This window comes from Euprymna scolopes, chromosome 16 (assembly GCF_053919585.1).
Source record: "Euprymna scolopes isolate OS-2025 chromosome 16, ASM5391958v1, whole genome shotgun sequence".
Lineage (NCBI taxonomy): Eukaryota > Metazoa > Mollusca > Cephalopoda > Sepiida > Sepiolidae > Euprymna > Euprymna scolopes.
Genome location: NC_136497.1, coordinates 50,550,150 through 50,571,792, shown reverse-complemented (window position 1 = coordinate 50,571,792; position 21,643 = coordinate 50,550,150). Strand labels below are relative to the sequence as shown.

At 36.3% G+C, this 21,643-nt stretch overlaps 1 protein-coding gene across 1 annotated transcript in view; it reads left to right on the top strand.

The window, feature by feature from the left end:
• Positions 1 to 21,643, top strand: part of LOC145295941 (zinc finger C2HC domain-containing protein 1A-like) — a 99,802-nt gene that overhangs the window by 40,684 nt on the left and 37,475 nt on the right. The gene's annotated exons all lie outside the window — the stretch shown is intronic.

Genomic DNA, 21,643 nt, shown 5'->3' with positions numbered 1-21,643 from the left:
ACCACACACCCAAAAACACCCGGGTACCCACCGATTTTTTAAATTTTAATATCGAAACAGCCTTATTTAAGCCATTTTTCACATGTTTTTTTTTTTTTTGGTTTTAACGTTCGTTTTTCTGTTTTCTTTTTTGTTTTTTCGATTTTTACATTTAACATCGTTCGTTTGCCTTACGTTAGTTTTTTGTGGGTTTTTTTCGATGTTTTGATTACCCCCCCCCCCCCGGGTACACCCTTGCTTCGTTTTTCTGTTTTTACTTCGCTTATTCTTACGTTTTCGTTTCTCGGTTTACGTTTCTCGAGCAACGCCGGGTACCCCCCCCCCTCCGCTAGTACTTTCATAAATCAGAGTCCATTTTCTGTACGTTGTTTTTGAACCCTGTCAACGATGGGTACTTTTGCTAGTCTATATATATAAAAGCGAAAATGTGTGTGCGTTAGTGTGTGCATGTGTGCATTTTTCTGTATGTCTGCAAAAGGATTCTTTCTGGTGGCTTCTCGAGGCCATTGCTCATTTTTAAAACTTTTTATATCCCGTCGAAATCATAATATCTACGAGTTATGAACGGGGGTCGTGTGTGTATTTAATTTGCCCGACTTTCAAAAGCTAAATATTCAACATTTTTCAATCACTACGTGTAGATTCGCCTTTTTCGTATAATAAAAGCAAAACTAATGCGGAGGTTGTTGCATCGTTCTCAGTGCGATCACCGGGAACGTCCAAAAGCAATCAGCTTTGATCAATGCGGATTTTCTCCTTATATCAGACAATTGCTACTCAATTTGGATAAACAATCCCCTTTAAATGGGGAGCTGGTTCCTCTCCCCCAACCATCATCTTGGGGAAGCCAAAAGTGCCACGCATTGAAACAAACGGCAGAAGACTGTCCCACAGTAAATAAAAAAACTGCCACATTATCGTAATGCTCCTGCGATGACCTCATTAAGCGGTCACCTGTCAATCAAACCTCTTTGACTTTTTAACTCTTAATTTAACACTTTTTTTCAATTCCCCTGCCTCGTGGCCGAGATGGTTAGGTGGTTGGCTTTTTTCCCCCATTCGTTTCCACCTTCATGTTAATGCTTCAGGGTTCAATCCTACTTTCCTACTAAAACTTTTTTTTTTTTTCTTTTAACGTTTTTTTTAACACACACCTCCAAACACCTGGGCAACGCCGGGTACCACCCCGCTAGTAATAACTAAAACTCAGAATATTATAGTTAACTATATCGATACATTTTATTATAATGCAGACAAAACGATTCCCATATTATGAGATTCTTAAAAAAATCATATAACTAGAGTGGCTTCAAATAAGACATCCATGTTCTTAAATTGCTCTCTCTCTCTCTCTCTCTCTCTCTCTCTCTCTCGCTCTATATATATATATATATATATATATATATATATATATATATATATATATATCTCACATGCACACACACACACACACACACACACACACACACACACAAAATCGTAAAATCTACAAACTTAACTTTTAATTTTTATTGAAATTTTTCCCCCCTTCACCACTTGTAAACTCAGCAGATGCTCAAATATGTGATAATCATTCAGATTTTCTTACATACTTATTTTCATCCATGTCATTTGTATAAAAAATATAAATGATGCTATTTAAAATAAAACGACATTAATTAATTGATTTAGAATTTTGAGATGAAATCGGTGAGTTGTATTATTTTAATTATTCTGGTTATCATTATCATTTTAATTGTCATTTTTACAATGTTTAAGCTGATGTAATCTCCGATTGTCTTCAGGTACATCTTTTCGAGTTAGGAAATTTTATGCCAAACTCATGAAACTATATGGAATTCTGATTCAAACTCTTTTTTTAATCCACAAGGGTAGAGTGTTCTCATTCCGTCAGCCATAACCGCATAAAAGTGTTCACATGGACCTGTGATACATTGAATAAAGACATTCTAAGTTACAGTTTTCTGAAGGTTGAAGGTTCAATTCTTGCTACAGGAAATAATAGAAGAGCCAGTGCTCAAAACAATGAGATATTATAATAAGGCTGACTGGGAAGCCATCAGGGAACTAATTAGAGATGCTCCATGGAAAAATATTTTCTCTCTCCCTGCTGAACAGTGTGCAAACGAGACCACTGACTGGTTCAAAACTGCAATCGAAGCGCATGTTCCCATGCGGAAATTTTATAGTAAGCCCCACTCTCCCCAATGGTTTACGTCGACTTGTGCAACTGCCATTACTCAAAAGCAGCATGCATACCGTAGGTTTAACCGACATAAGTCCAGTTCAAACAGACTGAAGTATATAGAAGCTAGAAATAACGTTAAGAAAGAAATAGCGACAGCTAAGAGAGAATTTACGGAAACCACTAAAAAGCGCATCGAAGCACAAAAACTAGGAACTCGAGACTTCTGGAAAATCTACAACAGTGTAGTAAATAATGGGCAATCAACAATTCCCCCACTAACCAACAATCACTAGGTTGTCTCCTCAGCAACCGACAAGGCTAACATGCTTGCCAGTCGGTTTGCCTCAAACTCCACACTGGACCCTTCCAACCACCCCCTACCTGACTTTCCTATGCGGACAGACGCCACACTAGACGATCTGAAAACCACCCCTGCTCAGGTGCATGCTATCATAAAAAACCTTGACACCTCAAAAGCATGTGGACCCGATCTTATCCCAGCTGTGCTATTAAAAAAGTGCTCAGCCGAAGTAGCTCCAGTTCTCTCCAAACTCTACAACAAATGTCTTAATGAAGCTTGCTTTCCGGGCTGTTGGAAAACTGCTTCTGTTGTACCAGTATTCAAGAATTCTGGCGAAAGGACAGACCCATCAAATTATCGCCCCATTAGCCTCCTCCCACTTTTTGCCAAAATATTTGAGACCATAATTAACCATGCTCTAGTCCATCATCTTACAGATGCTAAACTACTGACTGACAAACAATATGGATTTAGACAAGCCCGTTCCACAGCAGACATCCTCACCGTGATCTCTGAACGTATATACCAATCACTGGACAAAGCGGGGGAAGGCAGAGCGGTAGCTCTAGATATATCTAAGGCTTTTGACAGGGTATGGCATGAGGGTCTCCTCAGGAAGATTAGATCTTACGGTATCACTGGTAGAATACTTAACATAATTAAATCCTTCTTAGATAAGAGAAAAATCCAGGTAGTCCTCGACGGTCGCACATCTAAACAATATGATATAAATGCGGGAGTGCCCCAGGGTTCTATCCTTGGACCTCTATTGTTCCTGATATTCATAAATGACCTCCCCGACAACATTGCCTCTGAGATGGGTATATATGCTGATGACACTACACTCTATGGCAGACACGACAGGAAGACGAATGAACACATTTCTAAAGAAATGGCAGAAACACGAGAGGAAGACCTCCAATCTGTAGTGGAATGGGGACAAAAGTGGTTGGTCGCGTTCAATGCTGCCAAGACTAAACTAGTTTCATTCAATAATTACAAGAAACCCTCTCTACCACCAATAGCAATGGCCAACGACCCTTTATCTGAGTCCATCTTTCAAACTCCTTGGCCTAACGTTCACAGGAAACATGAGTTGGAACAATTACATTGAAGGCATTGCCAGGGCCGCTGCAAGAAAGGTAGGCTCTCTCTACCGTGCTAGAAAACTACTAACACCCGAAAGTATCCTGTACCTCTATAAGGCCACCATTCGCCCATGTATGGAGTATTGCTGCCACATCTGGGCTGGTGCATCTGCTACTAGTCTCTCGCTCCTTGACAAGGTTCAAAAGAGAGTCGCAAATCTGATAGGCCCTGAACTGGCATCTAAGCTTCAGCCTCTGTCCCATCGACGAAATGTTGCATCCCTCTGCCTGTTCTACAAGTATTTTAGTGGTGAATGCTCTGATGAACTGCAATCACTTGTGCCCCCACGACGCGAGCACCCTCGACAAACCCGACAGGCTACTAGATCCCACCCCCACACTGTAGAGGTCCCTAGATGTAAAAGATCTTTTTACTCCAATAGTTTCTTCCCCAGAACCGCAAGACTCTGGAATTCCATTCCAGGTCCCTGCTTCCCCAACAGTACTGACGTGCAGAAGTTCAAGTGTAACGTGAACCGACACCTTGCTGCCCAAATCCCTACATAGTACCCCAGTAGTTGTTGCCCCTGATAGTAGCCCCCTACACCAAAGTGGCAATTTGCCTTGTTTGGGGTGAAAATGTAATTAAAAAAAAAAAAAAAAAAAAAGTTACAAAGAATTATAGAATAAACGTTAGTTAACTCTTCTACCTTGGTTTTGGATTTATTGAAATTTTGGCATCAAGCAATTGACTTAAAGATCTACAAAATTATTAATCACCTCAGCAGTAGCAATTCGAAGCGCCTTTTGATCTTTATATGTTTTTAACACACAAAGTTAGAAAACTACATGACTTATATGATTTTTGGAAAACATTTTTCATTCTCAGAATTGCTGCAATATAGAATAAACTGCTTTAGTTGTTAGCTGCCGGGACACTACACCTTTTAAAACCCCCATGCTTCTATTTACTTGCCTCCTCACGAGGCAGAGTTAGACACAAGGTCGGTTTTTAATGTGGGGAAAATCCAGGGAATATCTTTTTTGGTGGTTAGAGATATTTTCAGTTTTTCATTTTTACAGGTGTATGCAATATGATGATGAAAGTGGAACTTGTCCAGTGAGAATTGAGGACATGCATTGCATGAAGAGAAATGATGTGAAAATATGATTGATATGTACTTTGAATTGTGTGTGAAGACAGGCTTAGAGCTGATAGCCTCAGAAGAAGCTTAAATTTCAGTAGTATAGGGATATATATACAGAACAGTAGACTTTAATGGTATGGCCATGTTGAAAAAACAGATTGGTTTTTGGGTTAGTAGATCGATAACAATTTTAGGCAGCAAGATCAGCTCATCGGAGAAGGCCAAATGAAATATGTGAAAAAGTGATAAGGCTGAACTTGAGAGAAAGAGGGGTATTATAATAAGTAAAGACTTTGCCAGATAAGTTATTTTAGAAGTCAATTTAGCCCAGAGCAAATAATGAAGTTGTTATTTTCAATTGCGTTCATTATTACGATTACAATGAGAAAAAAATATTATCATTATTATAACAACTACTATTGCTAGTACTAACTTATAAGCATCTTATAAACCTTAAAATTTCCAATTTTATGAAAGCCGTGCAACACATGTAAGCATGTAAAACGGATGTCAAGCAGAATATGAAAATAGTGAAATCGATTATTCCATGTTTACTGTTTCAGCCTGTAGTGTAATGAACATTTTAATTTGGCTGCAAGAAGTAAAAACATATTGTAGTATAAAATGGCAACTAAGGCAATAGCCAAAACATTGAAATTCATGAAATTCCAGATTGTTAAGAGCTGGCCACACCGATTAACAAGGAACGCATACTCCAGTAGAAAGATTAGCTCAAAAAGTATGCTGCTTATAGTGGTGCTGTGTCGATAATTTGCAAACATTTTTCAAGACACAAGAAATCTAACCATCAACAGAAAGGTTGAACAGACAGGTGGAATCTGTTTAACTTCTTTTTTTATCTGCCAATGTTTCTACAAGGAACATCTAATAAACTTTTATAAATATCTTATAAACTTTTAACTTATAAACATCCTATAGACTTTAAATTTTTTCTTTTTTACTGATTATTTGCCACAAATAAGGCATATTGCCACTTGGATATAAGGGATTACTATTTGGGATTGTGTTTAACAAAAGACTGTGGGGAGTTGAACAGTGAGATGTTTGTTCACATTACATTTAAACTTCTACAGGTTAGTACAGTCAGGGAAGCAGGAAACCGGGAGGGAATTCCAAAGTCTAGTGGGAAGAAACTATTAGAGTAGAAGACCCTCTGGCATCTAGGGACCTCAACAGTGAAGGGGTAGGATTTTGCTGCTTGTCGGATTAGTCAAGAGTATGTACATCTGTTACATAGCGGGCAAATATACATGTACATAAATTATGCACTGCACCATGTCTAGTGTATATATGCCTGTGTTCATTTTGTTAAAAATATGTATAAATGTACACACTTATTGTCATTGCGTGAGTGCATGTGTGTGTGGATGTTTAACACATTTCAACTGTTCAAATAACAGGATGAATGAATATATCTTTGTCTGCATGGCGAATGGACAAAGGGAACATACCTTATTTTCTGGTTTCATGTTCCTTCCGATCATCAGTGGTTTGCATCTGGTTCCAACTCTGCAATGAAGATATTGCTTGCATGTGAAGGAGCACCATGATAACTTCTGGTTATATTTTATATAACTTTACTCTTCACTAGATTTCTTACATCTTGTTTTATATTCACCATTTAATGCTTCTGGAACACAAAAGATGACCACTTCGAAGATTATTTTTTCGGTGACTGGAAACTCAACTTTCGATCTGGAACTCTCCCCGAAATATAATAAAACTCGTTCTTGCTTGTGTAATCACTTACGTAAAAAGGTCAATCCTTTGTTATCTTTAAACATCAAACCTTGTTATTGTAAATATCCTAATATATTTTGCTTAAATTAAATTTTGATCCCATTTGTTTACAATTACCCTTGTTTATTGGTAAATATCTTAACCATATCATTTCCATCATAAATTCCATTATGTTATTGTTTATTTTCCATTAGATAAAATATTTCCCTCTATTATTTCATAACTTGGTTTCTAAAATTCTTTTGCCATTATGTTATTGTTCCAAGATTTATTTCTTTTTGTAACTGTGTCCAGCTATACAAACTAGCTAATGTAACAGAGTCTTTTCATTCGTAAGGCCCTAATCTACAAAAACGTCAAGGGGCACAAGTGCTATGAGTTCATCAGGGCACATTTCATTAAAGCACTTCTAAAACAGGCACAGGGATGCAATATTGCGGCAATGGAACAGAGGTTGGGGTGTGGCCAATAGTGCAGAACGTTTTAGATTTGATAATCCTTTTTGGACTTTGTTTAAGAATGAGAGACTAACTCGATATTAGTGCAGAAAATACTGGAATGAATCAACTGAACTTTAGGTTTGCATTATTATACAATCTAATCCTAGGTATTTCATCTAATTTATAAAGTTCACTATGTCTGTCTCCATATTTTCAAACTCTACCTCTTCGGAAACTAAAAGTCGCAGGGCGGCGCGGATCTCAAATGATTGGATTTTTTATGGACTGTTCTTTTATGGGTGTTTAGCCAGTTATAATAGTTTTTAAGGTGTCAAAAATAGGTCAAAATTGAGAAAAATCGTTTTACATTTTGTACATTCATCTTAGTTTATTTTTAATCAGTGTGTGTGGGGTTAGTACAGTAGTAACGTCACAAACTTTGAATGCTACAGTTTTGCTTTCAGTTTCGATTCTAGCTGATGGCACACAAATACTTTTCTTTTTACTTTTGAAATCACGACTCTATACTATTATATACGAAATCTAGACAAATTAAAATACCATATTTAAGCGTGTTTTACGACCGGGCAAAGCCGGGTGCACCTCCCCCTTCCCCGCTAGTATAATCAATTTAAGATCATGACTACTACTGCTTCTGTGGTTCCATATCTGGTTTACCAATTTTGAAGTTTGTCTTTGGAAAACAGGAAATACTTCAAGCCAAGTGCTTAAGTTTTTGAAGTTCCTTTTTTGTAAATAAGTGTTCAGCAATTTTCCCACGTTGAAAGTTATAAAAATGTGTGGCGATTGCTGTACGCCATGTCAATTTATCAGTCGACCACCATTTCTCTTTACTTGTTTTTTTAACAAGAATTCATTACAGTCGAAAATAATTCTCTTTCTTTTTTAAAATTTTAAAATTTTTTTATACCTTTATTAATAAAACAAATTCTTACATCTGAGGAGTCAGAGTCAAACTCAAGAGTTAAATTAATTGCTTTTAAAAAGTCAGTTGACAAAAATTGTCTGACTTTGACTTAAGCGGTAAAATGTTGATGAAAACGAATTTATATATTATTTTTTTATTGGAATCCTTTGAGATGAGTAATTTGTGTATCTATTTATTTATTTACTTATTTATTTATTTGCAGACTGTTATTCTCATCTTCATTGTTGTTGTTGTTTCACCACATTTCGGCCAACTCGTCCTCTGGTCTTCTTTAGGTGATTAACCATGATGGGATAGGAATGTTGAATCTTGTAATGGTACCTCCAGTAACTTGGGTCCTGTGATGCAATGAATAGAAGCGTTGAATCTCTATGGCTCCAGGTGAGTATTGTCCGAAGATAGTGATTCCAATCCTAATCAAAGCAGGCCAGAGATTTAGTTGGCCAAAACATGATGAGACAACAACTATGGAAGGCAGTAATTACTGGAGATACAGTTAAAGATTCAGCATTCCTATCCCATTGCAATTAATCATCTGAAGAAGGCCAGAGGATGAGTTAGCCAAAACGTGGTGAAACAACAACAATATTAAGATGAGGATAACAGTCTACAAATAAATAAATAAAAAAGAATTTTGATTAAAATGGTGTAGAAAATGTAAAATAGTGTTGTCGTATTCACTTCAGAACCACAATGTTGAAAAAGAACAGCCTACTCTCAGCACTCAACTATGATATTTCAGACAGAGACTACCGATTTGATTGTTTTCTTCTTTATATAATTGTTAAAACGTTTTTAACTATAATGAGGGTATGACTCCAATAATTTCGACGATCGTTTTTATAACCACAAGTTATAATAACCAACCAATCAGACGCTTCAAAAGTTACTATAAAAAATGTCAAACTTTGGATTCAATCAGTTCGCCGTCATCTCTGTCATGAACTTGCATTTGATTCTTCGCTGCCATCTTTGTTACTAGGAATTACTTAACACTCAGGATCGAAACTGCATTGATTCTTCGCCGATTTGATTTATTGCTGCCATCTTTGTTTAACATAATGTCTCAACACTTAACAATAATAGATATATTATAATAGGTATATAAACTTTGTCGTATTATTTTAATTCTTCAGGCTACCGTTCTATTCCTGAGTGTTATTTTCACAGCATTTCAGTCGATTTACTCTCCAATCTTCTTTAGGTGTATCTTGTCCAACTTGGAATGATCTTGTCAGGCTAGCGAATCTGCATGGAACTTCAAAATGAACCCTTTATTTAATCCACAAGAGGAGCATGCTCTTGTTCCATTAGGCATGACTGGATAGAAGTCTTAACTAATTTACGATTTTATTTTGAATGCCACCCACATTGAGTATTGAACCTTTAACCTTCAGAAGAGTGTAATTCACAACTGAATTTTACCAAGTACTTTATCCACTATGCCACGGATCGTTGTACTATGAAAATAACACTCAAGATGAGAACAGTAGTCCAAAAAATCCAAATAATCCAAATAATCAATCTTTATGTAAAAAATTCAGAAATATAAAACTTTTGTTATTTATTTGCAAGATTTTTCTTTAATTTGTATAGCCATTTTGTTGAGAAAGTAGATTTTTAAAAGTTGGTTTGGAATTGGGATATCAGGGTTCAATCCTCAGTCGAGTCATACTAAAGACTAAAAGAATGATACTTAATGCCCCCTTGCTAACACTGAGCATTAAGGCGAGGATAAAGAAGTACTGGATTTTCCTACATTTCGAGTTAACCCTGAACTACGATCGACCATTTTACTTACATCTTATTTCAAGATAGTTAAAGAAAGTTCATTCTATGTTAACTTAATTGAGGATACAGCGCTCCCCTCCTCCACATACACATCCATGCCAGCCGTTTTTTTTTTTTGTTTTTTTTATCAAAATTATTAAGTGGTGGTCATCTTTAAAAATTAAAATAGAATAAAAAGAGGCCACCATTCAATAATGACAAGAAACATTTGATAGTACGTTTTTGAATTTTTGAAAAGAGGATTGGTAATTTATATTATTATATTCTCATTTTAAGTGTTATTTTTACAACGTTTCGACCTTCTTCAAGTATTGAACTCAGGAATCTGCACGTAGTTTTGAAAGGAACTCTTTATTTAACCCGCAATCTACAGCATGCTCTCATTCTATCAGCAATAACCGGGTAGATATCCTAAGTAATTTTCCAATTGTATTCTGATTATTCCCCCACATTAAGAATTGAACCGTCAACCTTCAGAAGAGCATCACCCACAACTGAATTTTACCAAATACTCTATCCACTGAACCACGGGTTCTTTTTTTATTTCTTTTTTTAGCTATTTTTCATCAATTTGAATTACTATTTTTATCTTAGTTGTTATGCTCATAACGTTTTGGTTGATGCAACCTTTGGCTTTCTTTAGGTGAATTTTTCTAATCTTTAGAACCTTCCAACTGAACCTTGCAATCTTTATGCTGAACTCAAATATATATATATATATATATATATATATATATATATATATATATATATATATATATATATATATAAACTGAATCCGTTATTTAATCCATGGGGTTAGATTGTTCTCATTCCGTCAGTCATAATCGGGGAATTCAGGTTATTCTTAGTTATTATCACCTGTAGTTAGGATTATGGCATAATCACATTGACACACCGGTTCCTGCTGGATGACCAAAGTTAAGCAACGTTGAACCTGGTCATTACTAAATGGGTGACCAATTGGGACTTTCAGGTGCTGTATGTGCTCTCTGCTTATCTCGGCATTGTTTTCAGCTGTCCTGGACTTCTTGCCAATGGACTCAAACATTTTTTGCGCAACCTTTACCTCACAATTACATGCACTACTGCCCCCTAAGGGGTTATCCTTTGTCTTTCAAGACTGAACGGAGGCATCGTAGTAAGGATTGAATCTTAAGATTGATTGTTAGGCAACACCTTTAATCATTAAACCATATGTCCATGCTGGAAGGGTTCAAAGATCAGAAAGATGTACTTGGAGACGGTTACAGATTACATCAACCAAAACCTTGTAAATATTATAACAAAGATGAAGAATTTAAACAATCCAAATTCTTAATACTCATTTCAAAGTTTTGAAAACATTTTATTTTATTTAATTGAATAATTTAGATTTTATTCATAAAAAAGAATATCCCAAAACATTGAATTTACAGAAGCTTGATAAACTTGCCCATCCACTTTAATGCTATAAATCTGCTACACTATAATAAAGAGCAATGTGTATTTATTTGTAAATATACATATTCGTCCTGTCACACAAAAGTGGGAAAGGAAAAGGCAAATCTATTTTCTGATGATGGATATTTTACTATCCGAAATTAATAAGAAAAACGTCAAGTTAAAAAAAAATCATCTGAATTTTAATAAAATATTTGCATCTTAACATGTTTTCAAAGAAATTTTGTGTGTTTTTACAACATCAAAAAAACAACTTTTTAAAAAATTTTCCCAATGAGAAAAAATCCTCTTTTCATCGCATTATACAATAATAGATGCCGAAAACCTTTTATTCTAATCGTTTCTTCCCTCGAACTGCTAGACTTTAGAATTCCCTCCTTGTTTCTCCGCTTCCCTGACTTTACTAACCTGTGTAAGTTTAAGTGTAATGTGAACGAACATCTTGCTGCTCAACTCCCCACAGTCCTCTATTTGACACAGTTCCCAAGTGGCAATGTGCCTAGTTTGGAGTTAAAAAGAGTAAAATAAATAAAGAAAAATATGGAAAGAAACTATCAATAATCACAAAAATGAAGTATAAATCAATGCAATTATATTGATTTGGTAGGCAATCATTATTCATTGATTGATTTTTGCCACAACCTCCAGCAACACTACTGAACCAAATCTGAATAAATAAGTGTTAATTTGTGTAGTCATGACAATAGTGACGTTATAAATTGATCTTTATACACTGTGTTATTAATCGCTAGTGATTACAGCTTTATCACATTGAAACACCAGTTCTAATTGAAGCATCAAAGTTAAGCAACATTGAAATATTTTTTGTATATATTCAGTCACTTCAATGAAGGGAAATTGCTCACAAAATAGATATTGACAAGGCCCTGTCTTTTGGCCTGTTGGTTAAGAGGATACTATATTTCATTTTTTGCTGTCCTTGGTCAGTGAAGAAAGACTTTTTTATTTTTATTCCAATCCAGAGTTCCTCTTTTGGGAGAGCTGAGTTTCTCCATATTAAAAACTAACCTTGTGTCGAATTCTGCCTTCATGTATAACAGAGCATGAACGCGCATATGCAAATACATGCAAAATTCCCGGACTTCTAGGCCTGGGAGTAAAGAAAAGTAATTACATTTGGTCAATGTGGGGGCAACCTTTCATATCAGACAATTGCTTTTTAAGTCAATTAGGTTTTATTAATGTGGGGGGAAACCCTTCATATCAGACATTTATTTGGACCCTGCCAGAGTGCCCCCTTGGGGGAGCTGGTTTTCCCCCCACATTAAAAATGACCTTGTGTCTCATTTGCTCTTGTGGGGAAGCAAATAAATATCACAAATGCATGCAAAATGATCTCACTGGTAGGAAAAGAGAAAGACTATAAAAAGGACGATCACGTTAGAGACATGAATGATGTTCAAGATCACGTTTGGAATCATGTTTTATTCAAGAAAGTACTAGGAAATGAATGCCGTTGTTACAAAAGAAAAGGAGTTGAGTTAGTACTTGTCCTATGTTCCTTGTGATGTGTTAACATGTTAAGGACAATGTTACACATGGAGAGGCAAGTAATTAAGAATGTATATATATATATGTTTTTTTTATAAGGTGGTCACCACTTATCAAGGCCTGGACGCCACTCAGGGATAAGATTATTTGTAAGTACAGTACGTTAGTGTGGAGAATTAATAAAGTGTCTACTTAAGAGGGCAGTTCATCAGGAATTTGTTTATGGTGGACTTGAAGACATCCAGGTTGTAGTCAGGTGGGAAGCAGGCAGACGGAACAGAGTTCCACAGGCGTGCAGTTCTAAGAAAGAAGCTTTGTTCATGGAATCTACATTTTGATTTAGGCATAGATAAAGAGTGGGGAAAGTTTTTGACAGTGGATTCAGCTAGACGGGTGTTTTTCGTAAAAGATAGGCGAGGAGGGACCAGAGATTGGAGTTCAGACGAGCACCTGGCATGGAAATAACGATAAAACAAAGATAGGCTTGCAACGTCTCTTCTGTGGGAGAGAGGTTGCAGGGAAGAGAAAAGGATAGTCGTCCACAGGCAGACTGTTTTGCTGTATAGCAGCTCTTCAATGTGGTTAGACCAGTAACTGTCTTAAGCTGGGATCAAAAGTGGACCGCCTAGACAACAGTTTGATCTTCTAACACTGATGCCATTTAGCTGCTGCTATGTCAGTACAATGATAAACATCGCCAAACACCATAAACTCCATTTGTCTACACACACTATATATATTAGAATCCACCCTTGTTAAGGTTGTCAATTAACTAGTTGAGTGTATGAATCCTTGTCTCCTTTTTTTTATGTTTCGCTTTTGCTCTTGTCCTCCCTAAATTGTTTTTTTTTTTTTTACCTTGGAAGGACACCATGCACTTCTGTTCCTTTTGCTTTCACTTTAGTCTAACTACTAGTTAGAAATGGACCTGCTTATTTTTGATTCTAAACAAACCGGAATTAAACAGTGGGTGGTTTACTCTTAGAAATAATTGAGAAGGACTTACTAACATGACTCTGATTTTATTTTATTTCCTTTTTTTTTTATTCATTTTTCTTTTTCTTTATTGTTTTTGTATTTTATGGAAAATGTGATATTTTGTTTTGTTTTTGTTTTTATAGAAAACTAGCATTTCAGCCCAGCGAAGCCCGGGTGTTTGGAGGTGTGTGTTGAGCAAAAAAAAAAAGAAAAAAAAAAAAAATGTTGTAGTAGGAAGGCAGGCTCGAACCTGTACTGCAAAGGAGGAAAAGAACGGGGAAAAAAGTGACGTCTTTGCTGTTACGATCACCGCCAAACCAGAAGTGACATAGATTTTAATTAAGGCTAGACAATCGAAAAGAGAGGATGACTTTTGAAAATATCGGTGAAAAAAGCGACCCCCCCCCTGTAGAAAAGTGCCCAGTTGAAGGTGAAGATAATTAATGTGTTTAGCCAATTTTTCGATATTTGTCGTCTGAAAGGTCGAACTTCAAAACGATACTGATCTAGTAAAAATCCGTCACCTCTGTCAAAAGTTTTAGGCAGACATGCAAACATACATACATACATACATACATACATACATTTATATATTGGTAACTCAAATTTTCGACCCAAACCGATTAAAATGCTTGCCCTATCTCTGAATACCCTTTATGTAAAATTTCAAATGTTTAGACCAGAAATTGTCTGAGTAATTTGGTAGAGACCGAAGCGGTCAAATTTAAAAAAAAATTGACCCCTATTATGACGCCTTAACCTTTATTGTTTTGGGCTCAAATCAAGTTATTAAGTTAGATCCATGCCCAAGGAACCTATATCAAAAATTTCAAGTGTTTAGACCCAAAATTGGTAGAGGAGTTTGGTAGAGTTCTCAAAGGTCAAATCGTGGAACTTTGACTCTTTAACAGCCAAATTTCTGGCCGAAAACCGATTACAATGATCTTCCCAAATCTCACTATCCTGTATACCAAATTTCGAGTCTGTAGACTGAAAATTGACAGAGTTATTGTATAAAGAAATGCACACACAAACGCACACACACACTTTCACTTTCACTTTTATAGATATATAGATGTGGTATTTTGGTGACTGTTGAAATGAAAGTGCTTGACAAATGGTGAAAAAGAGAGATGAACATTGCTTATATAAATGGGTCATAATATATCTTATTAAGAGTAGAGTTAACAGAGGATGACCTCCCCCACCACTCCTCACACTTTCAATAGCCTTGTGCCTAATTTGATACAATTTTAATTGCTTCATTTTTGCGGATAAATAATTCAAAGTTTAGTATTTGTTCTCTTCTCGCTCAGAGGAAGGAGCAATTTTTCTAGGGTATTTTTGTCTTAATTCAAAGTGACCGTTTTTGAAATACTGGATTTTCCCCCACATATATAACAACCTTTGTCTGACTTGAACCTGGTGTAGAGGCAAGTAAATAAAGACAAAGTTAATTTTTATTTTTTCTAATAGATAAATATCATGTTGAAAGACCAGTTTTTGTCAGATCACCAGAGTTAAAAAAAAACAAAACATTGAACCTGGTCAATACTTAGATGTTTCAAAGATAGATGATAATTGTTTATTTTTCCATGTTGTGTAGACAGAAAAGACGGCTATCTTCCCAATATAAAAAAAATATGAACGGATTATTATTATTTAGAAGTTGATAGCGAGAAATATTGAAAGCTGAAAGGGAATATTCTTCTGAAGATGAAGGGAAATTGAATAGTCTGTTTAGTGTGGATTTTAATGCTGACTTAACTAGAAGGCATTGCAAACTAAAAGCTTAGATTAATAAAAACGACTTAGACATTGATCAAGGAACAGTTATTATTAATAAAATTTGTTTATAGTTGGTTGGCATACGTCTACAGTGCTGACTGGAAGTGGACCAGAGATTAAGGACATCAAAATAGATATTAAGGAGAGTAGACAGTGAACCTTGAGTTTACTTTCGGCTCTCACTTTTCTTATTTTGTCCTTTAATCCTCACATCAGCAATGTTTCTGACAATGGGAGAAGAATTGCTGTTTTCTTAATCAGAATCTATCTAACACTTATTGTTGACTACTTTTTGACCTTGAAGTAATAATTTTTTAGCTTCTTACATCAGGTGGCTTCATCCCCTGTCTAGAGCGATTTCCATAAAAAAATTATTTAACTCTTTCAACAGACTATTCACATTGTAAATGTGTTGATTAAACCATTATAGCTTTAATAAAATTTATTTTCTTTGTTTCTCATGCAATTACTGTGGTACGTTGTCATTGGAGTTTGGTACGAAAAGGAGCCTGATTAATATTTCTTGCTTTTTTTCTTTTATTTATTTACTTTGCTGTGTGGGAAGATCTGTAACAGATTGCTTTTTAAATGGAAATAGAGAAAAATGTATTCAATAAATTAAATAGTTCGATTAGTTGAAATTATATATACTAAAAAGTTAATAACAAACAAGGATAAGATCTATTAATCAAAATGGGAAAATGTCCAGTGTCAACAGCATTTCAAGAATATAATAATGAATATTAAACAATAAGTTAGCTTGAAAAAAAATTTAGATAAAAATGGTGAGGTGAATAATCTCCTATTTAATATTTTGATTGCAGAAATTCTCTTCTGGACCAAAGTACCATAGGTTTGATAGATAGATGCCACATACAAATTTATTATGTCTAGACTATTAGTCACTATCTTATGTAACTTTTGAACGCCTTTTTACACAAATTTAGTCGTTATAAAATCTAACATTTCATCCTAAGAGCAACATCATCACAATCACAACCATCTTTAGCAGAAGTAGTTCCTATTTTTCTCTCTAAAGTCCTCCTACGTCCCCCACTCACTACCAGGAGAATTTCTGCACTTTCGACAGATATGGGATTTCACCCTTATTAATTGGATCATATACTCATAGACATACCATGATTTTCCAATTCAAAAATAATAAATTCTCCCTTCTCACATTCCGACAAATCTCAATGGCTTAGAGCTGACAATTCATTCATTCAAGAATTTAAATCTTATTACATGAACAAACAATCCAGAAATTTTCAAATATGGCGTCAATCTCTACAAGAGGCAATCATTTTAAATAAAATTAACCAAATACAAACATAATAACCAACTGTGACACATCGAGACATATTCATAGGCCAAGAATTCTTTTACTTTTTAAATTAAATATATGGTAGATGTTAATTATTCTTATACAGTTATGCTACCGTGCTTAATCTTTTTTTGTTTACAAAGATCGTATATGTTGTCATTAAATACTGTTTTTTGACACATCAGCACAAGCTGATAAGCCATTATTTCATCTTTTTTTAAAGCTAGATAAATCTTTTTTTTTAAAGTATGATTAACTAAAATTCTTTCTTTATATGCTAAATAAAAAAAAAAATAAAACAGATTAAACGAATAATATAGCTGAGACCCGGATTTTGCCAAAACCTTACACAGTGAACTATATTGCTTGACTCTAACATTTAATCATAATCAGAAATTGAAAGTTTATATACTTCAAAATTTTCTTATATGTGATTTTGAAGCCTTTAAACCGTCTATTCCCGACTATTTGCATAGTGTGTGCATGTGTGTGTGAGCGGCTGTGTGTATGCATGTATGCATGTATTTGTGCGTGTGTTTGTTTGTGTGTGTGTGCATCCGGGTGTGTTTGTGCGTGTGTGTGCAGCCATGTCTGTTTGCATGTGTGTGTATATATTTGTGTGGGTGTGTGTACGTGTGTGTGTGGGTTTTTTTTTGTGTGTGTGTGTTTTTGTGTGTGTGTGTGTGTGCGTTTGTGCGTGTGTGTGTGTGTGTGTGTGTGTGTGTGTGTGTGTGTGTGTGTGTGTGTGTGTGTGTGCGCTCATGTGTCTGTGATACAAATTAATCTAATATTTGCATTAACCAGACTTAGCCACGGCAATGCGTGGCCGGGCGGATACAGGTAGTAATTAATAAAATGATCCTTGTTGAAGTCAACATGCAAGTATCAGGAAGTTTTATTGGATGTCCTGGTGGCTTTGCAGGATGAGAAAAGGCTCAAGGCGTTTCCACAAATATTTTTTTGCACAGGCATTTAAATTTGTCATAGACTCTTGAAAATTCATTGTTATTGCGATACATTTTATGAAATTACTGACCAATTTTTATGATTTCAGATTCAAATGAACGGCTACAGCTGGAATTGGAATACACCCTACTAAAGTCTGATTATCACAGCTGGTGAATTTCAAAAATGCAATCTGGATGTGAGAACATTTTAGAAAAACGATATGCAATAAAATTCTGTTTTAAACTTGGAAAAAATGCCACAGAAACGTATGGAATGCTTCAGACTGTTTTTAGATCATCTTGCATGAATCGAGCATCAGTTTTTGAGTAGCATGAGAGATTAAAGGAAGGCAGGGAGTCTGTGAGAGATGATGAGAGGTGTGGGAGGAGTAAGAACACCATAGTTGATTGGCCAAATAAAAAAATTCATGGATAAGGATTGTCATGTATCTATAGAGAAAATAAGTGCACAGTTTAATGTCAGTGTGGGAACTGTACACACAATTATTTGCGAGGAAATGAAATGTGGAAGATTTGCACGAATGCACCAGTCCACAACTCCGTTCTTGTCACAAACTATTTGACCAAGATGGGCATCAAGACAGTTCTTCACCCTCCCTATAGTCCAGACCTTGTTCCGTGTGACTTTTGGTTATTCCCTAAGCTCAAAGAAAACCTTAGAGGCTGTTGTTATTAGATAATTGAGGAGATGAAAGAGGCTGTGATGAGGGTCATTGACATGCTCACACAAGAGGACTTCCATGGGGCATTCCAGAAATTGTTGGAATATTACAAGTGCATTGCAGTCGGAGGAGATTACTTCAAAGAGGACTAGAGTTTCACTTGTGTAATATCAATAAAAGTACCCATACGAAAAAAAGTCTGGAAACTTATTGAAGGCGCCTTGTAATGGGTTTGATATTTGTAAATTTGCCATCCCCTCTGTCAAGAATCAGCAGGAATCCCGCAATGTCTAGGGCCTGTTAGACAATATCATTGAGAGCATTGTACGTAGAAAATCTACCAGTTCTCTTTCTACATAAAAGGTTGTGGAATCCATATACATCAATCGTCTGACCACAATGGAATCTGCGGGTTTTTTTTTTTTTTTTTTTTTTACAAAGGCATCACCACATTATCAAGGCCCAGAGGCCACTCAAGGATAAGGGTTAAAGAGTGTACAGTAGAAATTGGTCAATATAGTAATCATTAGTAATGAAAATTTGGTAAATTTAATAACTTATATGGAACGGCTCATCAAGAACTTATTTACTTTAGACTTGAACACAACCATATTGTAGTCAGCCGGAAAGCAGGAAAACGGAAGACAATTCCACAGGCGTGCAGTTCTAAGAAAGAAGCTTTGTTCATGGAATCTACGTTTAGGTTTAGGCACAGATAAAGAGTGGGGGAAATTATTGATAGTGTTTACAGCTAGACGAGTGTTTCTTGTGAAAGTTTGGCGAGGGGGGACCAAAGATTGAAGCTCAGTTGAACACTTTCCATGAAAATAACGATACATCAGAGACAAACTCGCAACATCTCTTCTGTGAGATAGAGGTTGCAAGGAGGAGAAAAGGACATCTCCTACGAGGCTACGAAGTCTATTTTGAACTCTATCAAGGCAGGACAAGTCCTTTCTAGCAGCTCCTGCCCAGATGTGGCAACAGTATTCCATCCTTGGACGTACCTGGCTCTTATATAGGTAGAGAATAGCATCAGCAGTGAGATATCTACTGGATCGATAGAAAGATCCCACCATTTTTCCAGCGGCCTTGGCAACAGATTTGATATACGTGTTCCATTTAAGATCAGGAGTAATGGTCAAGCCCAGAAGCTTGTCAAAACTTGAGGCCTCCTGAAGACGAGAGCCATTCATTTCAATTGATGACAAATGTGGATTAGAATGTTGATGATGTAAAGAGAGAAGCTTGGTTTTAGATGCATTAAAAGTAACCAGCCACTCCTTTCCCCATTGTACTACGTGCTCAAGATCAGAGGAGAGAGAATTGGAGAGAACTTGGTCGTTTACTGTCTTAGATGTGGTACCATAAATGGTAGTGTCGTCAGCATAAATGTCTACAAATGATGTAAGGATATGATTTGGAAGATCATTAATGTAGATCAGGAAAAGAGTTGGGCCCAGGATGGATCCCTGAGGGACACCGGCATTAATACTGTGAGCTTCTGATTTTTGCCCCTCAACTACTACTCTTATGAACCTATCAGAAAGAAATGATTTAATAATTGAGAAGACTTTTCCAGCTATACCATAGCTAGCGATCTTATGAAGTAAACCTTTATGCCATACCCTATCAAAGGCTTTAGATATGTCAAGAGCAATTGCCCTAGAAAGATTGCCACCGTCGAGAGATTTGCTAATCCTATGCGATATAACTGTAAGGACATCTGCTGTAGATCTAGCAGAATGGAAACCATATTGAGTGTCACTAAGAAGGTTATTTTTGTTGAGATGTTTGATTACTTCTGTATTTAACACAGATTCTAGCAACTTACTCATGACGCACAGGAGACTTATTGGCCTGTACTGAGAGGGGGATGAGCGATCACCTGAATTCTTAAATACAGGGCATACTGATGAGATTTTCCAGGGAGATGGGAAACTATTCTCCTTAAGACAACGTTTAAACAGTTTTGTAAGTATGGGCGCTAATTCAGGTTGAAGTTTTTTGAGTACTATAATTGGAATACCATCAGGGCCAGTTGCTTTACTCGAATCAAGGTTTTTGATTAGCTTCGCAACATCACGTACAGATATACGTATATCACATAGCGTGTTTTCTGATACAGGAGGAAATATTGGGGGTTGGCGGTCTTGGTCGCAAAGGGTAGAATTAGCTGCAAAGTTCTTGACAAAGAGTTTGGCTTTGTCTGATGCTGACGAGATTACCTCAATTGATAATAGTTGGGATGGAGCACACGCTTCTGTTCAGGATTCTGTTTGCTATTTGCCAAAACTGGTGGGAACCAAGCCGCTGCTCAGCTACTTTGGACTTAACAGATTGAGCATACAACACTCTTGCGTTCCTTATTACTTTCTTACAATGGTTGCTGGCAGTCCTGAAAACGGCTTTAGTTTTCATACATCTATTACGTTTGAAGCAGTGGAAAAAGTGATTTCTGTGCGCAATGGCAGCAGCACATTCTGGAGAGAACCATGGCTGGCTGTTAGGTTTTTTCTGAAACTTTTTAGAGGGTATGAAATGGTCAATACCTACAATTAACCATTCAGTTAGGTCTAATACTATAGAGGACACATCCATTTTAAACATGGAATGCAGAGGTAGATCAGATATAAATGTACGGAAGCTATCCCAGTCAGCCTTAGTGTATCGATATACTGTACGATGAAGAGGTACGTCTGGGGACTTATTACATTTCATTTTTATCTTAATTGATACAACAGAGTGGTCGGAAGATCCAAGAGGCGACAGAACAGAAACTGAACATAGTTCAGGGCAAGTTGTGAGAAAAAGGTCTAGTAGGCTCGCATACTGGCCGTCATTATCGGGCACACGGGTAGGTTCCTGAACAATCTGAGTGAGGTCATAGGCAATGGAGAAATCATGACAGAACCTCCCCTCATCATCGGTCTTGTTTGAGTGGGTCAACCATTCCACATTGTGAACATTGAAGTCTCCACATACGTGAATGTTAGCTGAAGGATAAGTAGAAAGGACTTGGTCAATTTTCTCAGATATGCTTTGAAAGATAGTAACTCCACTGTTGTGGGGGCGATAGAGAGTAAATATAAATGCAGTAGTGTGAGCTAAAGCAACCCAGAAGCACATATAGGGTAAGTTAGGATCTTCCCTGGAGATGTCCCTCCCACATGGAAAGCTATCTTTAATATAGGCACATATTCCATGCCCATGGCGATCTTGGGGGTCAGATTTAGAAGTTAAGTTAGAGTATCCTGAAATTGCAAACTCATCTAGGGAAATAGCCTGTCCAATGCCAGTTT